Below are 21,288 nucleotides of genomic sequence, written 5' to 3'. Positions count from 1 at the left end.
CCTCAAACATTTAATCATTGATCATCATCAGCTCTTCAAGCAGTTGTTTCCTGCAATCAATCTCTTACCAAAGCATCACTTCATGATTCATTACCCTCGTAATATAAAAAACATCGGCCCAGTTCTGCACATGTGGTGCATGCGTTATGAAGCTAAACATAATTTTTTTAAGAAGCAATTAAAAAGCTTTAAAAATGTAACAAAAACATTAGCCAAAAAGCACCAAAGTTGTATGGCAATGTATCGAGAGTCCTTTAGCAAGGAAAGATTAACTTTAGGTTCGGGGAAGATGGTAACACTTAGTGAGCTCAAAGAAGGTCCCGAGATTGCTTTAAAATTTGGGTCTGTATTGTCTACCAGTGTGTTTTCTGCCAAGTGGATCAAACATCATGGTACAGAGTACCGCCGTGACTTCATTATCTGTACTGAGGTAGCATTTGAGATGCCTGTATTTTGTAAAATCAAAATTATTGCTGTGAAAGATGACTGTGTATTGCTCTGTGGAAAACTGATGGAAACAGTGTGTTTTGATTACCATTACTATGCCTTTAAGGTCAGGATGCATCCAGACAGGGTTCAAAAGGTGATCAACATTACTGAACTGTGTTACTTTAAACCTTTTGATGTTCAAATGAAGTATGGAACGACAGATTCCTCCTTGTATGTTGTTCCCTATTGCCATTTTATGGAAACCTAAGGTCAATGTTTTAAAAAGGGATTTGTATTCTTAATATATTTTAGCCTGACATAGTTGAGCTGTTAATAAAAATTTGAAATGCATTATTTTGTGGTAAGTTGTGATTTTTACTCACTTAATGGAGTATTTGGTGTAATTTGACACTAAAAAAGTGTAAAATGAATACTGCTGAGATTTATTTCCGTGACACTATACGGTGTTAGAATTTGACTCTATTTGAGCTTGTTTTTCACTGCAAGATAGTCAATTATCAACACAATAGTGTGTAACATCAACACTTATCAGAGTTATTTTAACCTTGAGTGTCAACTCCATGCAGTGTTAAACTGGACTGGAATCAAACTCAATCAGAGTTGATTTGTTATTTTAGAAGAGTAAATGATTAACTCTTCCAAGGGTAATATTTACACTCTCCAGTGTTATTTAACCTTTAGTGTAAAATTAAAATAACACTATTCAGTGTAAGCGAGTGTTAAATTTTTACTCTATTTAGAGTTAATTTAACTCTAAAATGTTAACACTATGAAAAGAGTCAAATTAACACTATTTCAGGGTGGGACCATATACACTCAGAAATAGTGTTAAATTTAACTCTTTAAGTGTTACTTTAACACTTCAAAATTTACTGTGTAGGTATTTGTAGTTGTCCGCATACTCTATGTCATGATGCGAAGTTATGATTAATAAGTTCACTGTTTATCGATGTGATAGGTATAGACCTTCTAGAGTTTAATTCGGGAGATGGTAACTCTAAACAACCACTCTCGTGGTGCCCCAAATCGTAATGAGTTAATTGTTACATGATTATTTTTTTTATTTTTTTAAGTCGGTTAACAATTAAAACAGAGATAAGTCTTCAGATTAATGTTAAAGTCACATCACGACTGGGATTACAGATATGCATCTGTTGGTCAGACCTTTAAAAAGGTAGGGGCGTGGATCAGAAAACCAGTCAGTATCTGGCGTGACCACCAATTAGCCTCATGGAGCTTTGCATGGAGTTGATCAGGCTGTTGATTGCGGCCTGTGGAATGTTGTCCCACTCTTCTTCAATGGCTGTGAGAAGTCGCTGCTTATTGGCGGGAGGCAGGGGCACTCCAGTACAGTAGATGGCGGTAATGCACCATAATGTTGGATGCCAAACGGCAATAAACCCCGCAGAAGAGGCGAGGGTGACAACAGTAGCTAGCCATAGCTAGTACACACCGGTTTTCTAGCAGTTCTGTTAACGACGGCAAGGGCAGGTGTTCAGCAGGCGGGAGCGAAGGACACTGTGCTAGCTTAGCCAGCTAGTCCTAAAGAGGACTCAGGTACACAGCAAGCAGGGGTGACAGTGTGCTAGCTAGCTAACAAGAAAACTACCACACTGTTGGTAGCACCCGGTGTCGCCCCCACCCTCCCGCCTGCCGTGTACCAGAGTAGCTAGAGGTAGGCGGTGGACAGTGTCCATAGCCCCCGCCTGTCGGGCACAGTTTTCTCCAGTACACAGTAGGTGGGGGCGACAGTGTGCTAGCTAAATAGCACACTAGCGCTAACTAACACATGGTGTCGCCCCAGCCGCCTGCCTGCTGTGTTAGCAGGAGGAGGGAGCGCCCGGTAGATAGTGTCCTTTGCCCCAGCCCGGCGGGCACCATTTTCCTGCAGTTCTGTTAATGACGGTGAGGGCGAAGGATAACACTTTTATTAATTTGTTAGCCGCTTTCTCCCCAATTGCAATCCAATTACAATCTTGTCTCATCGCTGCAACTCCCCAACGGGTAGAGTCATGCGTCCTCCGAAACGACCCGCCAAACCGCGCTTCTTAACACCCGCCCGCGTAACCCGGAAACCAGCTGCATCAATGTGTCGGAGGAAACAACGTTCAACTGACGACCGAAGTCAGCCTGCAGGCGCCCGGCCCGCCACAAGGAGTCACTAGAGCGCGATGAGCCAAGTAAAGCCCCCACGACCAAACCTTCCCCTAACGACGCTGGGCCAATTGTGCGCCGTCCTATGGGACTCCCGGTCACGGCCGGTTGTGACAGCCTGGGATCGAACCAGGATCTGTAGTGACACCTCAAGCATTGCGATGCAGTGCCTTAGACCCCTGCACCACTCGGGAGGCGAAGGATAATACTTTAAAATTTCCCCTCTTGACCCAAGAGGGAGGGGTTCATGCAGGAACCAATGGGATGCTGGGGGGGAACCCGAATTGTGAGCTGCAGTTGCACAAAATTGTCCTGATTCTATAACCCTCATAGCTATCCTCCAATCACAAAAATTAACCAAATATTGGAACTAAGTTTTTCGCCACAAAACACGTTGATATCCGGTTGTTAAGTTAGTTCAGCCAGACAAAACCAGTCTGTCAAAAGTTGCTAGCTCACGTCTAAATGCTCAAATTAAATATACTGCAATTACAACCACAATCTCTGCTTTGATTATAAGCCTCAAAATACAACTTGCCTAGATAACAGCTAAATGTTTGTTTTTGACTTTTTTATAATTCTAATTCAATTTGAGGTTACACGTCATGGAAAATAATGTTATTTCCAAAAACCAACGAGCAACTCCGCATTAAATCCAGCTGCATATTCATGGTTTGCACCTCAGTCACATCGTTGCCATTGTTATCAACGCCGCAGCCATCTTGATGCGCAAAAGTGGGCTGATTACTGTTTAGTCTAAATTACACTATAGGGGCTTGGGAATACAATGACATTGCTAAAGCAGGCACATATTTAGTAAGAAACAACTTTGCCATCATGTTGTAGAATGTACTTTAGATGGCGATGTTGTCATTAGCTAGCAAAGTTAGTCAAATAGCTAGCAATTTGAATGTTAGCTAGCTAAAATCTGGAGGTCACCCCTCAATCTTAACTTACACTATATTAAAATGGCGACAAAAGGCTTTCCAACTAATTATTTGTCTTCTTTAGAAAAGTAATTGTGTTTTCCTAGCCACAGGAATGCAATAGATCAAATAGTCATCAGCGCCCAATGAGGATGCATTGAGTAGAATGCTCCGTTTGTCATCAGTCCTAAAACAAACGTTCAAAACAATAGTGACGCAACGTGCAACCCATGAATAGTCCCAGTCGGTATTTCATAAAACATTGCAGCCTTGCCCACCTGTGGGGAAACAACCTGTGGTTACTCCATTGGCTCACAGCAAAAACTACCCATTTCAAACAATTGTCTGCTTGTTAAAGTCAATGATAAAACTACATCATGTCTAAAGATTACTTTTCAACATTGCCTGCTCTAGAGTTCTTACTACTATGAAAAACCTAATATTGTAGGGCTTCCCTCATGCCCCTTTTCATGATGCGCTAGCAGCCAAGCGAGTGAGTGCTAGCTACTAACCGGAACATTAAGCTAGCCAAGACCAACACAAAACAAAACGGACTATACAGCTACAAGTAGTGAGTGGAGTTACAGACTACACTAAACAAGTCAAATGTCTTACCTGTGATTAAATGTTTTCCACACACACAGCTATGTGTAGGCTACTTTGACACCGGGGCCCAGATTCACAACACGTAACGCAAAAACCTAAGCTTCTAAAAAATAATAATAAGGAAGTTAGTGCAATCCCACAACAATATCTTAAGCTTGATTCTTACGAACTTCTCAAATTCTCTAGGCAACAGATTTAGCTAGCTACCAATGGCAATCATGTTAGCATATTTCGTACTGAGATTAATGTTCCAAAAACATGTTCTTGGTTTCAAATAATCAATACAGAAACTGTCAGATGAAGTTTGTGAGTGAATTAAAAACCATGTTCAATTGCTTTAATTAGCTTATTATCTCACTGCCCCAAGTTTAAGGGTTTAGCCATCTTGGAATAAAGAACATTTCCAATAACTTTAAGAACCTACATTTAACTTTTTGCTTAAGGAGAACCATAAGAAATAATGGAAGAATATTTCCAATAACCTTTGAGGAATAGCAACTTTGCTTACATTTCTTAATGTCTATAGTTAAGTAAAAACTTTGCAGTTAAGGAGAAATGAAGGTTTTGTGAATCTGGGCCCAGGTCCCCACATTTCCCAATCCGAATAGGCTGAAGCCACAGGGCTCTTCTCGTAGGCTCCATTTCCCTACGTGTGAGCATTGCAAACCGTAGGTCAGGATTTTTGACCTGGTTACACGTACATTGAACACAGCAGCTTTTCGGCATGTTTTGTTATTTCTGTCTAACAAAATAAAATACACGAAGTTTGCTCTATTACAATGGGGGTCAGCTGGAAAGAATGTATTCCCCAATTTGTGGGCGTGGTCGAGGGGGATTTCCTTATTATTATGCAAATATCGTCCTGGAATATTGAACGTTAAGATTGCCTCAAGGCCAGGGTCTTCAGCAACGACATGGATTGGCATGTTAGCTAAAAAGACTGGTACCCAGACTAGAGACATTCAATCCCCTCCTGCCTAAATTATTTTGTGGCATTTTTTGATATAGCATCAGTTGTGCATTTCCAGTAATACCGTATATCCCGGTATAGTATAGTACAGAAACAGTATGAAAATCAGGATACCGCCCAACCCTACTACCCGGACTATCTGCATTGCACTAACGCTACAGTTTACCATATGTCACTTTATTCCTAGTTATATGTACATATCTACCTCAAATTACCTTGTACCCCTGCACATCGACTCAGTACCCGTTGTGGGTGTGTGCATATATCCAAATTACCGTTACTAATTGTATATCTTATTACGCGTTTTACCTTTCCATTTTCTTTCTCTGCATTGTTGGGAAGGGCCCGTACTGTAAGCATTTCACCGTTAGTACACACAGGTTGTTTACGAAGCATGTGACGAATAAAGTTAGATTTGTATTATTTGAGCCCATGTACACCAAACCGCCAGACCCCAGAAATCGTTTACCCCCCGCCATGAATCTGAACTGTATGAAATGTAATTTATCCCATCAACTGTATCCACGTCGTTTGTAATATTGCTCGTTATTTACATTGTTGAATATATTTATGCACTACGTGGGGATGTTGCGCTGTTAAGTTTGAGATGCAAGACAAATTTCCCTAAAGGGACACACTGTTCAACCCAAGACGCCCAACAGGGCACATTTTGTCACAACAGCAAACCTCAACTGCTTAGAGAAGAACCTAAAAAGTAAAGAACGCTCATGTGGCACCCTACTAAAGTGAGTAAAGCTACAATAGGTTTAACAGGACTGGGATCAACACAGCCATGACACCAATTCAATTTCTATAAAAGTTTACTGTACTGGTAAACTTGAAAGTATTCAAGCGACATAACATTTAAGAACATCAATGGGTATCGTTTGTTGATTTGTTTAGAAAATAAAGCAAAAGCTCAAAAAACTCTAAGAAATGCTGGGAAATAAGAATTAGGTACATTTTCTGTAGGCTAAATGGGAGCCAATTTCTTTATCCCTTTTGTTTTTTGGTTAGGGACTTGAGTATAGAGAAGCGTGGGGACACGCTCTACCAAAGGGGATAATGTAGCAACCTCGTGAGAAGGTTCAGACCTCGTCAAGAGGTTCAGACTTCTTCGCGTAATGGCTAAGGTGTAGGCTTGAAGGTCCAGGTCAGGGCTGCCCCCCAAATTGTAATTCAGTAGTCATTCCACCAGGACTACCGAGCTGTGTGTTAGCCAGCATATCCACTTAGGTTCCCCCCAAAAGGCTAGGGCCGGCTCTGACTACATGTGTGGGTATGGATGTGCAGAACCATGAGGCACTGCAGCCGCTTATGAGTTCCGATTTTTTGTGGCCCCATTCCTAGGCTAAACCGAAATTGAGGAAGCCGAGAGGTTAGACCGCTTGAAATAAACTTAAATTCTGCAAACAGAGATACAAAATGATCACGCTCTAAATGTCTTGAAATACAGAACAATCCTGAGAAATAATGTGATTTCATTCGACAGGTTTGTTTGGCATTTGAACCGTTGCAAACGCACCAGTCAAAACAAGGCAAACGGTTTACTTTTTCACAACATTAAAGCATTTTTATCTCTGATAATAAAAAGGCATAGTAGGCCTACATGTTTTACCTCTTTGTATCGGTTTATTTTTCCCTTCAACTGGCAATTCGTTACCGCCGCATGAGCGTACTTTATTCCTTCGCTGCGTGCTCCCGTTCGCGGTTCTGCAGACTGCAGTTCGTCTGAAGAATTTGAGTGAGGCGCGCGCTCTGTTTTCTTCCTTTGGCTCGTGCACGCTCCTGGTCTGAAATTGTGTAAGTATTTGAACCCGTTGATAAATCTGGTGCACAACCAAACCCTGAATAAAAAATAAAATTAACACTCCTTTGACTGAGCTACAGGAGAGGATGCGTCTTTCTTTACTGAATCCCCCACCCCACAGACAGTATGTATTGTTGACTAATAAAATGGGGGTGTAACATAACCGCTGAATGGAGCAGACCTTAGTCAGTTTTATTTCCATTGCACACCTGCCCCTAATTGCAATTAGCGGCTAGCACCTGGCAAGGTGATTGACAATATGGGGTGCATCTCAATAGTCAAAGGTTGCTTCCTCCCCTTGTATTATTTTCCATCATTAAAGACAACTTCTCTGTTATAAGGACTTATCAACGATCATATGCAGACAAAAATAAGAAAATGGATGAGAGCAAATCCCCTAATATGCTTCTGTCATATCGCTTCAATCTATCTGTCCTGTCTTTTCAGATCCTTGCAGCTGAAGAAAAAATATTAAAGGAAAGGAGCCAAGGAGAGGAAGCCATTAAGACTATTGAGGCTTCTTATGACAACCACAATACTTGGATGTAGGCTATAGAAGACCATGTTGACTCTTATCCGTATAACTTAATCTATGGCTGTCCAATATGGAGATCCTAATAAATTACTAGAGGGTCTACTCTCTTACCGGGCACTCTTTATTTCGCCCGGTGGGCGGTGCCAAAAGTCACAATGGGTGTGGGTTTCAAAGTGGAACTACAGTCCAATGCGCGTCCACATTCAACCAAGAACCTCGGCCCGGGACATTTTCATAACTTCACTATTGTGGGAAATTATTCTCTTATATTTTAGATGTGCTGTTAGCTTAATAAGAAAGCATTAATGATTAAACATAAAAGGTTTGTACTGTACTGATATACATTGTTTAACCTAACAAGCTGTGATTAATGTGAGGAGCTGTTAGGGAGTAGGGGGTGATAAGGCTTGTGACTCACACTGCCTCTTTGTTGAACCGTCCATGGACGTAGGTACAAAGAGTATAGTTAGGGTGGGAAAGGACAGGGGAACTGTGTCTATGGGGGCTGACTCTCTGGACGAGTGCAAAACAACCAACACCTGGCAACAGTGAGCACACCCAGTCTCATTACTTTGCGTGAATATCTCTCAACTTAAAAAATATGCAAAATTCGAATACAAATTCTAGAGCTCCGACTTTCCGACCTGAAGATCACTGATGTCGTGATTTGACCTCATATTTTTCCGATTTCCCAGTTGTTTTGAACGCGGCATATGTGCACCAGTATGTGCGCTTAAATCTACACACACTGTGACGTATAGCACCGCCCACCGGGCAAAATGGAGTGAAAAGTGTGTGTCCCTATGTCATAAACCCCCAAAGTTCCAGAATGGTTTAAATGGCAGCCATATTGGTCAGGGAGAAATCCAAACCAGTCTAATTGGAATGAATGACAGTAGAGGCATAATCCTGATTTTACTTATGCAGCAAAAAGTAAGGCAAGCGATATATCGCCTCCCGAGTGGCGCAGTGGTCTAAGGCACTGCATCGCAGTGCTAGCTGTGCCACTAGAGATCCTGGTTCGTATCCAGGCTCTGTCGTAGCCGGCCGCGACCGGGAGACCCATGGGGCGGTGCACAATTGGCCCAGCGTTGTCCAGGGTAGGGGAGGGAATGGCCAGCAGGGATGTAGCTCAGTTGGTAGAGTTGTAGGTTCGATTCCCACGGGGGGCCAGTATAAAAATAATGTATGCACTCACTAACTGTAAGTCACTCTGGATAAGAGCATCTGCTAAAATGTAAAGAACTGGTGTAATAGAATTATTGTCAACCTAAAATATTGTCATATAATTATAAATACAGTTTATACTGTTTTTATACCAATCTTCTGTATAAATAGGCTCTAAAATGTGTTAACAGACCATACATTTCAACATTTTTATTTTCTTGGAAAGCTGTGAGTGCTATTATATGATACAATATCAGCACTGGTTGCATTTACAACTTGTTTAAGTCCTATCATCAACTGATTTGAGCCAGTGTGTGGCTGTGGATTAACTGTATTGTTTAAATGGAATTTTGGCATATTGGCAGTTAATTATTCAGTCAATTTATGGAATAATTCCTCTAAAACTGTCTGGCTAGGTAGCTAACAAACATACAGTGCAGATAAATTCTTTAAATTCATTATTTTACACAGTATCTTATCACAGCACTGGCAAACCATGGTTGACCAACTATCTGACCAAAATGTCTGGCCTTTATCCCATCATAAGAAGGTTCATGTTCATTCTAGTATTCTAATTCCTAATTCTATGGCCTGTCCTTACAAACCTTGAATCCCCGAGGCGACTTGGTGAAAAATCTGTTGATGTGCCCTTGAACAAGGCATGTAACCCTAATTGCTCCATTAAGTGGCTCTGGATAAGAGCGTCTGCTAAATTACTAACATGTTATTACATTTCAAACGTGTTTGTGGGTTAATCCTATAACTGATAAGATGTTACTTAACATTTACTGTAGAGTCATAGATATCATGTAGGCCAATATCTAAACATCTCCTACATCTCTGGTTTACTCTCTGCTACTGTCTAGATCTAGGCCTAGTCCAGAGACGACACTGGCCAGTGGCCATAGGGCACTTCTGGCAAAAGACCCAACCAAAACATGACAAAACAAAAATATAATTACTTGACACATTGGAAAGAATTAACAAAAAACTGAGCAAACTAGAATGCTATTTTGCCCTAAACAGAGAGTACACAGTGGCAGAATACTTGACCACTGTGACTGACCCAAAATTAAGGAAAGCTTGGACTATCTTCACACTCATTGAGCATAGCCTTGCCATTGAGAGAGGCCGACGTAGGCAGACCTGGCTCTCAAGAGAAGACAGGCTATGTGCACACTGCCCACAAAATGAGGTGGAAACTGAGCTGCACTTCCTAATCTCCTGCCAAATGTATGACCATATTAAAGACACATATTTCCCTCAGATTACACAGATCCACAAAGAATTCAAAAACAAATCCAATTTTGATAAACTCCCATATCTATTGGGTGAAATACCACAGTGTGCCATCACAGCAGCAATATTTGTAACCAGTTGCTACAAGAAAAGGGCAACCAGTGAAGAACAAACGCCATTGTAAATACAACCCATATTTATGTTTATTTATTTTCCCTTTTGTACTTTAACTATTTGCACATCATTACAACAGCCAACTGGTCCATCTTTAGCCCAGTTGGCTGTCTAAATTGGGCACAGAAGTATAATTATTTGGCTAATAATGGGGGTCTTAGGGGAGAAATCGCCCAGTATGGGGTCCTCTAGGAAAAACATGGGCCGCTAGCTAACTAAACTAGATTTGCCTGATTCAGCATAGGACTGTCTGACCCCGAGCTGCTTCCTGGAAGCCTGGATGCCATTGTGATGCTGCAACACCACGTCAACATTCTAAGTATAACCCAGACAGAATGCACAGGCCGATCCTAAATAATCATCTGCCTCTCGTAACATTTCGAAAGTATGTTGTGGACATAGAGCTAACTTGTTGACGTTAACAAAAGTGTTCATAGGGAATGTTATCAATGCTTCTGGAAAAAAAGATCCACAGGCCTATGCAATATGTCTTGGGAGTAAAATGTTATTCGGCTATCTCTCAATTGATTTTCAGATAGTGCTTTCAGGGATAGATTAAAGGTTGTTTAGTTATAGACTGCATTGGTATGTTGAATTGAGTGAGACAGTGTGCTCATACTTGTTTCTCTGCCTCAATTCAATGTCCAGTCATGTTGTCTCTCTCTCTCTCTCTCTCTCTCTCTCTCTCTCTCTCTCTCTCTCTCTCTCTCTCTCTCTCTCTCTCTCTCTCTCTCTCTCTCTCTCTCTCTCTCTTAATGAAATTAAATTCAAAGAGCTTAATTGGCATGGGAAACACATGATTACATTGCCAAAGCAAGTGAAATAGATCAAACATTTCAAATGTCACATTATGGCTACATACAGTGTTGTAACGATGTGCAAATAGTTAAAGTACAAAAGGGAAAATTAATGTATTTACAATGGCGTTTGTTCTTCACTGGTTGCCCTTTTCTTGTGGCAACAGGTTATAAATCTTGCTGCTGTGATGGCACACTGTGGTATTTCACCCAATAGATATGGGAGTTTATCCAAATTCGATTTGTTTTTGAATTCTTTGTGGGTCTGTGTAATCTGAGGGAAATATGTGTCTCTAATACGGTCATACATTTGGCAGGAGATCAGGAAGTGCAGCTCAGTTTCCACCTCATTTTGTGGGCAGTGTGCACATAGCCTGTCTTCTCTTGAGAGCCAGGTCTGCCTACGTCGGCTTCTCTCAATATCAAGGCTATGCTCACTGAGTCTGTAGATAGTCAAATCTTTCCTTAATTTTGGGTCAGTCACGGTGGTCAATTATTCTGCCACTGTGTACTCTCTGTTTAGGGCCAAATAGCATTCTAGTTTGCACTGTTTTTTTGTTAATTCTTTCCAATGTTTCAAGTAATTATCTTTTTGTTTTGTCATGATTTGGTTGGGTCTAATTGTGTTGTTGTCCTGGGGCACTGTGGGGTCTGTTTGTGTTTGAGAACAGAGCCCCAGGACCAGCCAGCTTAGGGGACTCTCCTCCAGGTTCATCTCTCTGTAGGTGATGGCTTTGTTATGGAAGGTTTAGGAATCGCTTCCTATTAAGTGGTTGTAGAATTTAACGGCTCTTTTCTGGATTTAGATCATTAGCGGGTATCGGGCTAATTCTGGTCTGCATGCATTATTTGGTGTTTTACATTGTACACAGAGGATATTTTTGCAGAATTCTGCATGTTTGTCTCATTTTGTGAATTCTTGGATGGTGAGCGGACCCCAGACCTCACAACCATAAAGGGCAATGGGTTCTATAACTGATTCAAGTATTTTTAGCCAGATCCTAATTGGTATGTCGAATTTTATGTTCCTTTTGATGGCGTTGAAGGCCCTTCTTGCCTTGTCTCTCAGATTGTTCACAGCTTTGTGGAAGTTACTTGTGGGGTTGATGTTTAGGCCAAGGTAGGTATAGTTTTTTGTGTGCTCTAGGGCAACAGTGTCTAGACGGAATTTGTATTTGTGGTGCTGGCAACTGGACCTTTTTTGGAACACCATTATTTTGTCTTACTGATATTTTCTGTCAGGGCACAGGTCTGACAGAATCTGTGCAGAAGATCTAGGGGCTGATGTAGGACCTCCTAGGTTGGTGACAGAAGCACCAGATCATCAGCAAACAGTAGACATTTGACTTCAGATTCTAGTAGGGTGAGGCTGGGTGCTGCAGACTGTTCTAGTGCCCTCGCCAATTCGTTGATATACAGTGCATTCTGAAAGTATTCAGACCCCTTGACTTTTTAAAAAAATGTGTTACGTTACAGCCTTATTTAAAAATAGATTAAATAAATAGAAATCCTCATCAATCTACACACAATACCCCATAATGACAAAGCGAAAACAGGCCGGGTGCTGCAGACTGTTCTAGTGCCCTCGCCAATTCGTTTATATATACAGTGCATTCGGAAAGTTTTCAGAGCCCTTTACTTTTTCCACATTTTGTTACGTTACAGTCTTATTCTAAAATTGATTATTTAGTTTTTTTCCCTCATCAATCTACACACAATACCCCATAATGACAAAGCAAAGACAGGTTTTTAGAAATGTTTGCTAATTTATCAGATAAAATTAAATGAAATATACATTTACATAAGTATTCAGCCTCAAGTCTTCTTGGGTATGACGCTACAAGCTTGGCACACCTGTATTTGGGGAGTTTCTCCCATTCTTCTCTGCAGATCCTCTCAAGCTCTGTCAGGTTGGCTAGGGAGCGCCGCTGCACAGCTATTTTCAGGTATCTCCAGAGATGTTAGATTGGGTTCAAGTCCAGGCTCTGGCTGGGCCACTCAAGGACATTCAGAGACTTGTCTCGAAGCCACTCCTGCATTGTCTTGGCTGTGTGCTTAGGGTCATTGTTTTGTTGGAAGGTGAACCTTCGCCACCAGTCTGAGGTCCTGAGCGCTCTGGAGCAGGTTTTCATCAACAATCTCTCTGTACTTTGCTCCGTTCATCTTTCCCTCAATCCTGACTAGTCTCCCAGTCCCTGCCTCGGAAAAACACCCTCGCAGCATGATGCTACCACAATCATGTCCAATCAATTGAATTTACCACAGGTGGACTCCAATCAAGTTGTAGAAACATCTCAAGGATGATCAATGGAAACAGGATGCACCTGAGCTCAATTTGGAGTCTCATAGCAAATGGTCTGAATACTTATGTAAATAAGGTATGTGATCATGAGGGTGTACCAATACACAGGCCCTGTGTTTTTAATTTCAAACATTTCTAAAACCCTGTTTTCGCTTTGTCATTATGGGGTATTCTGTGTAGATTGATGAGGAAAAAAATCAATGTAATCGATTTTAGAATAAGGCTGTAACGTAACAAAATGTGTAAAAGGTCAAGGGGTCTGAATTTTTTCAGATTGCACTGTATACAGTATGTTGAAGAGGGTGGGATTCAAGCTGCATCCCTGTCTCACCCCACGGCCCTGTGGAAAGAAATGTGTGTGTTTTTTCCAATATTAACCGCAAACTTGTTGTTTGTGTACATGGATTTTATAATGTCATATGTTTTTCCCCCAATACCGCTTTCCATCAATTTGAATAGTAGACCCTCATACCAAATTGAGTCAAAAGCTTTTTTGAAATCAACAAAGCATGAGAAGACTTTGCCTTTGTTTTGGTTTGTTTGTTTGTCAATTAGGGAGTGCAGGGTGAATACGTGGTGTGTCGTACGGTAATTTGGTAACAAGCCAATTTCACATTTGCTCAGTACATTGTTTTCGCTGAGGAAATGTACGAGTCTGCTGTTAATGATAATGCAGAGGATTTTTCCAAGGTTGCTGTTGACCCATATCCCACGTTTGTCTCCACTTTCATGGATTGTGGTGATCAGTCCTTTGTTCCAAATATTTTGAAAGATGCCAGAATTGAGGATGATGTTAAAGAGTTTAAGTATAGTCAATTGGAATTGTATCATTTCATTTAGGATATCATCAACACCACAGGCCTTTTTGGGTTGGAGGGTTTGTATTTTGTCCTGTAGTTCATTCAATGTAATTGAAGAATCCAGTGGATTCTGGTAGTCTTTAATTTAATAGTCTCTCTCTCTTTCGCTCGCTCTCTTTCTCTCTCAATTCAATTCAAAGGGCTTTATAGGCATGGGAAACATATGTTTACATTGCCAAAGCAAGTGTTTCTGCCAAAGCAAGTGTTTGTGGTTATAACCCTTTTCGGCAAGACATATCTTCCAAAGGTGTTGGAGTAGCAATCTTTACCAAGGAACACCTTTAGTGCTCGGTTGTCTCATTTACATTTACATTTTAGTCATTTAGCAGACGCTCTTATCCAGAGCGACTTACAGTTAGTGAGTGCATACATCTTAATTTTTTATACTGGAATCAAACACACAACCCTGGCGTTGCAAATGCCATGCTCTACCAACTGAGCTACATCCCTACCTCATATGCACCCAATAATACCACTGTGTGATAACACTTTCACACTGTCATGCCAACCTGTGTGTGCGCGCAAAAGAGAGAGCGAGAAACATAAAAATGAGCCTACAACCCAAAAAGTGTTTGAGAAATATTTTCTTATTCAGGTGTATAGCCAGTGAGAACAGACAGTTTGATGGAATACTTGGTTACAGTAGGAGAGTGAAGTAGTAGGAAGACAACAGACACCAGATCACCTCGGTAACCATGGCATCCCTCTGTAGTCGAACTAAGCTAGACACATCAGAAGCTACCATAACAGACGGCAATAACTGTCCTCTAAAATACACTTTTACTTAAGTCTATAACAAGCATGTTATCACTTATTTAAAAGAAACCATCAAGACATACTGATATAATTACTCTCTTGTGTAAAGGTATGAATTCATAGCTGAAATCAAAAACATCTTAAAAACACTGCGTAGTGGGGGGGGGTTGTTGTTGAGGGGTGTTTCCTTTCCCCATTTACAACATCTTCCTCTTCTCAAACTCCTTGAACATGGTGCTGCCCAGTTGGGCGGGGGACATGCTGACCACAACGCCCGCCTGCTGTAGGGCGGCAATCTTCTCTTTGGCACCGCCCTTGCCACCAAGTCTGTCCCCAAATAATTTGATTTTCTGGTTTTAAGCATTCAACTTTAAAATAGCTCTTTGTTGACTGTTGCTGGGTGTTATCGTCCACCATCAGCACCGGCCTGTACCCTAAATGCCCTAAGCTCTCTCCTGGCCCCTTACACTAAGTCTGAATTTGTCCTGCTAGGTGACCTAAACTGGAACATGCTTAAACCACCTGACCAAGTCCTAAAGCAATGGGACTCCCTAAATCTTTCTCAGATTATTACCAATCCCACAAGGTATGACTCCAAACACACAGAAAAGGCTACTCTCCTTGGTGTTATCCTCACAAATAATCCTGATAGGTATCAGTCTGGTGTTTTCTGTAATGACCTTAGTGATCACTGTTTTACAGCCTGTGTTCATAATGGCTGCTCAGTGAAATGATCTGTCCTGATTTGTCATAGACGCTTGCTAAAAAACTTTAAAGAGCAAGCCTTACTTCATGACCTGGCCTCTGTACATTCGTATAGAATCAACTTGATCCCCTCTGTCAAAGACACTTGGACCTTCTTTTTTGATATTTTCAGAGGTATTGTTAACAAACACGCCCCCATAAAGAAAATTAGAATTAAAAACAGGTTCAGCCACTGGTTCGACCGTGATCTGGCAGAGTTACTCCACCTCAAGAATTCCATTTGGCGAAAGGCTTGGCACACGCATACTCAGGCTGACTGGCTCTCGTTCAGGCAAATGAGAAATAAGTGCACTCAGGCTCTCCCGGAAGGCCAAAGTTAGTTACTTTAAGAAGTAGTTCTCTCTCTGTGGGTCTAACCCCAAGAAGTTCTAGAAAACAGTTAAAGACCTGGAGAATAAACCCTCCTCCTCCTCACAGCTGCCCATGTCCCTTAATGTTGACGATGTGGTTGTTACTGACAAGGAGCACATGGCTGAGCTCTTTAATCACCACTTCATTAAGTCAGGATTCCTATTTGACTCAGCCATGCCTCCTTGCCCGTCCAACATTTCCTCACCTCCCACCCCTTCTAATGCGACTAGCCCTGATGCTCCTCCCTCTTTTCCCCTGCCCCTTCCCAAAGTTTCTCCATGCAGGCGGTCACTGAGTCCGAGGTGCTAAAGGAGCTCCTTAAACTTGACCCCAAAAAACCATCTGGGTCAGATGGTTTAGACCCTTTCTTCTTTAAGGTTGCTGCCCCTATCATCGCCAAGCCTATCTCTGACCTTTTTAACCTGTCTCTCCTTTCTGGGGAGGTTCCCATTGTTTGGAAGGCAGCCATGGTGCATCCTTTATTTAAAGGGGGAGATCAAGCTGATCCTAACTGTTATAGGCCAATTTCTATTTTGCCCTGTTTATCAAAAGTGTTGTAAAAACTTGTCAATAATCAACTGACTGGCTTTCTTGATGTCTATAGTATTCTCTCTGGTATGCAATCTGGTTTCCACCCAGGTTATGGATGTGTCACTGCAACCTTAAAAGTCCTAAATGATGTCACTATTGCCCTTGATTCTAAGCAATGTTGTGCTGCTATTTTTATTGACTTGGCCAAAGCTTTTGATACGGTAGACTATTGCATTCTTGTGGGCCGGCTAAGGAGTATTGGTGTCTCTGAGAGGTCTTTGGCCTGGTTTGCTAACAACCTCTCTCAAAGAGTGCAGTGTATAAAGTCAGAACACCTGCTGTCTCAACCAATGCCTGTCACCAAGGGAGTACCCCAAAGCTCGATCCTAGGCCCCACTCTCTTCTCAATTTACAACAACACAGCTCAGGCAGTAGGAAGCTCTCTCATCCATTTATATCCAGATGATACAGTCTTAAACTCAGCTGGCCCCTCCCTGGATTTTGTGTTAAACGCTCTACAACAAAGCTTTCTTAGTGTCCATCAAGCTTTCTCTGCCCGTAACCTTGTTCTGAACACCTCCAAAACAAAGGTAATGTGGTTTGGTAAGAACAATACCCCTCTCCCCACCGGTGTGATTACTACCTCTGAGGGTTTAGAGCTTGAGGTAATCACCTCATACAAGTACGTGGGAGTATGGCTAGACAGTACACTGTCCTTCTCTCAGCACATATCAAAGCTGCAGACTAAGGTTAACTCTAGACTTGGCTTCCTCTATTGTAATCGCTCCTCTTTCACCCCAGCTGCCAAACTAACCCTGATTCAGATGACCATCCCACCCATGCTAGATTACGGAGACGTAATTTGTAGATCGGCAGATAAGGGTGCTCTCGAGCGGCTAGATGTTCTTTACTATTCGGCCATCAGATTTGCCACCAATGCTCCTTATAGGACACATCACTGCACTCTATACTCCTCTGTAAACTGGTCATCTCTGTATACCCGTTGCAAGACCCACTGGTTGATGCTCATTTATAAAACCCTCTTAGGCCTCACTCCCCCCTATCTGAGATACCTACTGCAGCCCTCATCCTCCACATACAACACCCGTTCTGCCAGTCACATTCTGTTAAAGGTCCCCAAAGCACACATATCCCTGGGTCACTCTTCTTTACAGTTCGCTGCAGCTAGCGACTGGAACGAGCTGCAAAAAACACTAAAACTGGACAGTTTTATCTCCATCTCTTCATTCAAAGACTCAATCATGGACACTCTTACTGACAGTTGTGGCTGCTTCGCGTGATGTATTGTTGTCTCTACCTCTACCTAATAATGTTTGTACCATTTTTTTTCTGCTACCATGTTGTGCTGCTGCAATGTTGTGTTGCTACCATGCTGTTTTGTCATGTGTTGCTGCCATGCTATGTTGTTGTTTTAGGTCTCTCTTTATGTAGTGTTGTGGTGTCTCTCTTGACGTGATATGTGTTTTGTCCTATATTTTTATTTTGAATCCCAGCCCCCATCCCAGCAGGAGACCTTTTGCCTTTTGGTAGGCCGTCATTGTAAATAAGAATTTGTTCTTAACTGACTTGCCTAGTTAAATAAAGGTTAAATAAAAAATAAAAATAAAATAAAAATGTGAAATAGATAATAAACAAAAGTGAAATAAACTATAAAAAATGAACAGTAAACATTACACTCACAAAAGTTCCAAAGGAATAGAGACATTTTGAATGTCATATTATGTCTATATACAGTGTTGTAATGATGTGCAAATAGTTAAAAGACACTCTCTCCTCAGTTTCCAATTAATTTCACTTTCAAAGGATGGGGTATCTAGACTAGAAGAGATTCCAGGAATCCCATTGATAAAGCGTTCCTATTGCGATATTGTCTCAACATGTCTTCAAGGACCTTCACTCTCTCAAACAACTTATCTTTGATCATTTGACAATCCCCAGCAAATAGGAATCAATGGTATTCTTTGTAAACTGGTCAGAGTGCAGGGTGAGAGAACTGCTAAATAGAGTACAATGATCTGGACCTAGAACCCATCCAACACAATCTGTTTGCAACATGTTCTACGATGTGTATGTGTTATATCTCAACACAATTCTCAACCTGTGTTATTTCTCAACACAAGTCTTGTGTGGTTGAATGACCTCCCTGTGAGATTAACACCTGCAAGAGGTTGAGATGCAATCAGAACCTCAATCATTCTGAATGAAAGGCTTAAATAGTGGAAAATGTGTGTAAACTATTTTTTTTCTTGCTCGCCCTCTCTTTGTTGGTGACCACAGCTGATCACAAATCAGGTTCTCCATCTACCCTTCCATTCTAGTATTTGCCCCTGTCACTCTTCCAAAAGCCTCTCTGTCACCAAGGTCCCATTGACAGTGTGACTGTGGTGCATCCCAAATGGCACCCTATTCTAAAAGTAGTACTCTAAGTAAGGAATGGTGTGCCATTTAGAACAAAACCTGTGAGATTCCAGAACTGGTTGAATGGTGTAAGATATGAGGAACTTTCTCTGTTACATAATATTTCCCACTGCGCACAGACGTCAATTCAACGTATATTCGACGTTGGTTCAGCGTAATTTCATGGAAATGGCTTGGAAACAACATTGATTCAACCAGCGTGGGTGGTGGACCTCCCTCTTAGTGATTTATTGTAAATGAAAATGACTCTGACCTATGACCTAATTTTAAGCTTCTCTTTCTAAAAAATAAAAAGTGATTCGAATATTTAGGCAAGTTAGCTGGCTAACTCCTTGATCCTGTTTGGTAGTATACCCCTCAGGAGAGACATACTAAGTCTATACCCTGATATCCTGACAAACTCTGACACTTGAGCTATTACAACTCACCTAAAGCTCAGGCTGCCTGGATTTCCCTTATCACTTCAGGCAGTGACATCAGAGGGGCTGTCTTTTAGCTAGGGTCTGTCATTTTCAATAAAAAAATATAGTTGCCTGAAGGAAGCCCCAGTGTTGAGAGGCTGTCGCTGTGGAAGCTTCCTGAGGCCAGAGGAAGATGCTATGGGAACTCCCTGTATTGTACCACTGAAGTCTAAAGTCTATCTCTAGTGCCCCAATGCCAGTCATGGGACCCCTAACAATGTGGTCCTCTGTAGCTCAGCTGGTAGAGCACGGCGCTTGTAACGTCAAGGTAGTGGGTTCGATCCCCGGGACCACCCATACACAAAAATGTATGCACGCATGACTGTAAGTCGCTTTGGATAAAAGCGTCTGCTAAATGGCATATTAAAATGCCAGCTGGCCAGCAGAGACGTAATCCTAAAGTAACTGTCCAGAAGATGTCAGTAAACACAGCTTTCTACTCCTTCTAAATACTGACTGCTGAGCAAAACAAGGGGTTTTCCTACGATAAAACCTGCTTTGCCACCTCCAAAAGACAAACATGGAGGGAACCACTCTAAGTAAAGTCTGTGAACTTTAACCTTTACCTCAGTCTCCATACCTCCCAGACACACTTCTGGTTCCTGACATTTAGGGTCAGGTCATAATGACATCAAGTCATACCACAGATTTGTGATCAGTCACTTCAGACAGGAAGGTCCAAGGGATATAAATAATTATAATAATAATAATAATAATAATAATAATTAGTCATTTAGCAGACGCTCTTATCCAGAGCGACTTACAGGAGCAATTAGGGTTAAGTGCCTTGCTCAAGGGCACAGACAGATTTTTTACCTAGTCGGTTCGGGGATTAGAACCAGCGACCTTTCGGTTACTGGCACAACGCTCTTAACCACTAAACTACCTGCCGCCTTGGGGTAGATACATTTATTTCAGTGAGAGAATTATAAAGTAACTTTAGGCTACAGTAGATACACCAGAAGTACACTACATGACCAGAAGTATGTGGACACCTGCTCGTAGTAGTAGTAGTAGTAGCTACACTACATGGCCAGAAGTATGTGGACACCTGATCGTAGTAGTAGTAGTAGTAGTAGTAGTAGTAGTAGCAGCTACACTACATGACCAACAGTATGTGGACACCTGATAGTAGTAGTAGTAGTAGTAGTAGCTACACTACATGACCAACAGTATGTGGACAACTGCTAGTAGTAGTAGTAGTAGTAGTAGTAGTAGTAGCTACACTATATGACCAACAGTATGTGGACACCTGCTAGTAGTAGTAGCTACACTACATGACCAACAGTATGTGGACACCTGCTAGTAGTAGTAGTAGCTACACTACATGACCAACAGTATGTGGACACCTGCTAGTAGTAGTAGTAGTAGTAGTAGTAGTAGCTACACTACATGACCAACAGTATGTGGACACCTGCTAGTAGTAGTAGTAGCTACACTACATGACCAACAGTATGTGGACACCTGCTAGTAGTAGTAGTAGCTACACTACATGACCAACAGTATGTGGACACCTGCTAGTAGTAGTAGTAGTAGTAGTAGTAGCTACACTACATGACCAACAGTATGTGGACACCTGCTAGTAGTAGTAGTAGTAGTAGTAGTAGTAGTAGTAGCTACACTACATGACCAACAGTATGTGGACACCTGCTAGTAGTAGTAGTAGCTACACTACATGACCAACAGTATGTGGACACCTGCTAGTAGTAGTAGCTACACTACATGACCCGACACCTGCTAGTAGTAGTAGTAGCTACACCACATGACCAACAGTATGTGGACACGTGCTAGTAGTAGTAGTAGCTACACTACATGACCAACAGTATGTGGACACCTGCTAGTAGTAGTAGTAGCTACACCACATGACCAACAGTATGTGGACACCTGCTAGCAGTAGTAGTAGCTACACTACATATACATCCGAACAGCACTGTCATGTGTCTGTCTGTGGGATTCTATCAATCTTTCTTACGTGCGGGACATTCCGTATCTAGT

At 41.7% G+C, this 21,288-nt stretch overlaps 1 protein-coding gene across 1 annotated transcript in view; it reads right to left on the bottom strand.

The window, feature by feature from the left end:
• LOC311119269 (sorting nexin-10B-like) overlaps positions 1-6,828 on the bottom strand; it is a 28,784-nt gene extending 21,956 nt beyond the window's left edge. The window contains exon 1 of the mRNA XM_084193991.1: positions 6,725-6,828. The gene's annotated coding sequence lies outside the window, so the exon portion shown is untranslated. The remainder of the gene's footprint in view (positions 1-6,724) is intronic.
• Between the last annotated feature and the right edge of the window lie 14,460 nt (positions 6,829-21,288).

The sequence above is a fragment of the Coregonus lavaretus genome (assembly GCF_964263955.1).
Source record: "Coregonus lavaretus genome assembly, contig: HAP1_SCAFFOLD_1120, whole genome shotgun sequence".
NCBI classification, from domain to species: Eukaryota; Metazoa; Chordata; class Actinopteri; order Salmoniformes; family Salmonidae; genus Coregonus; species Coregonus lavaretus.
This window is presented reverse-complemented; position numbering and strand designations above follow the sequence as displayed.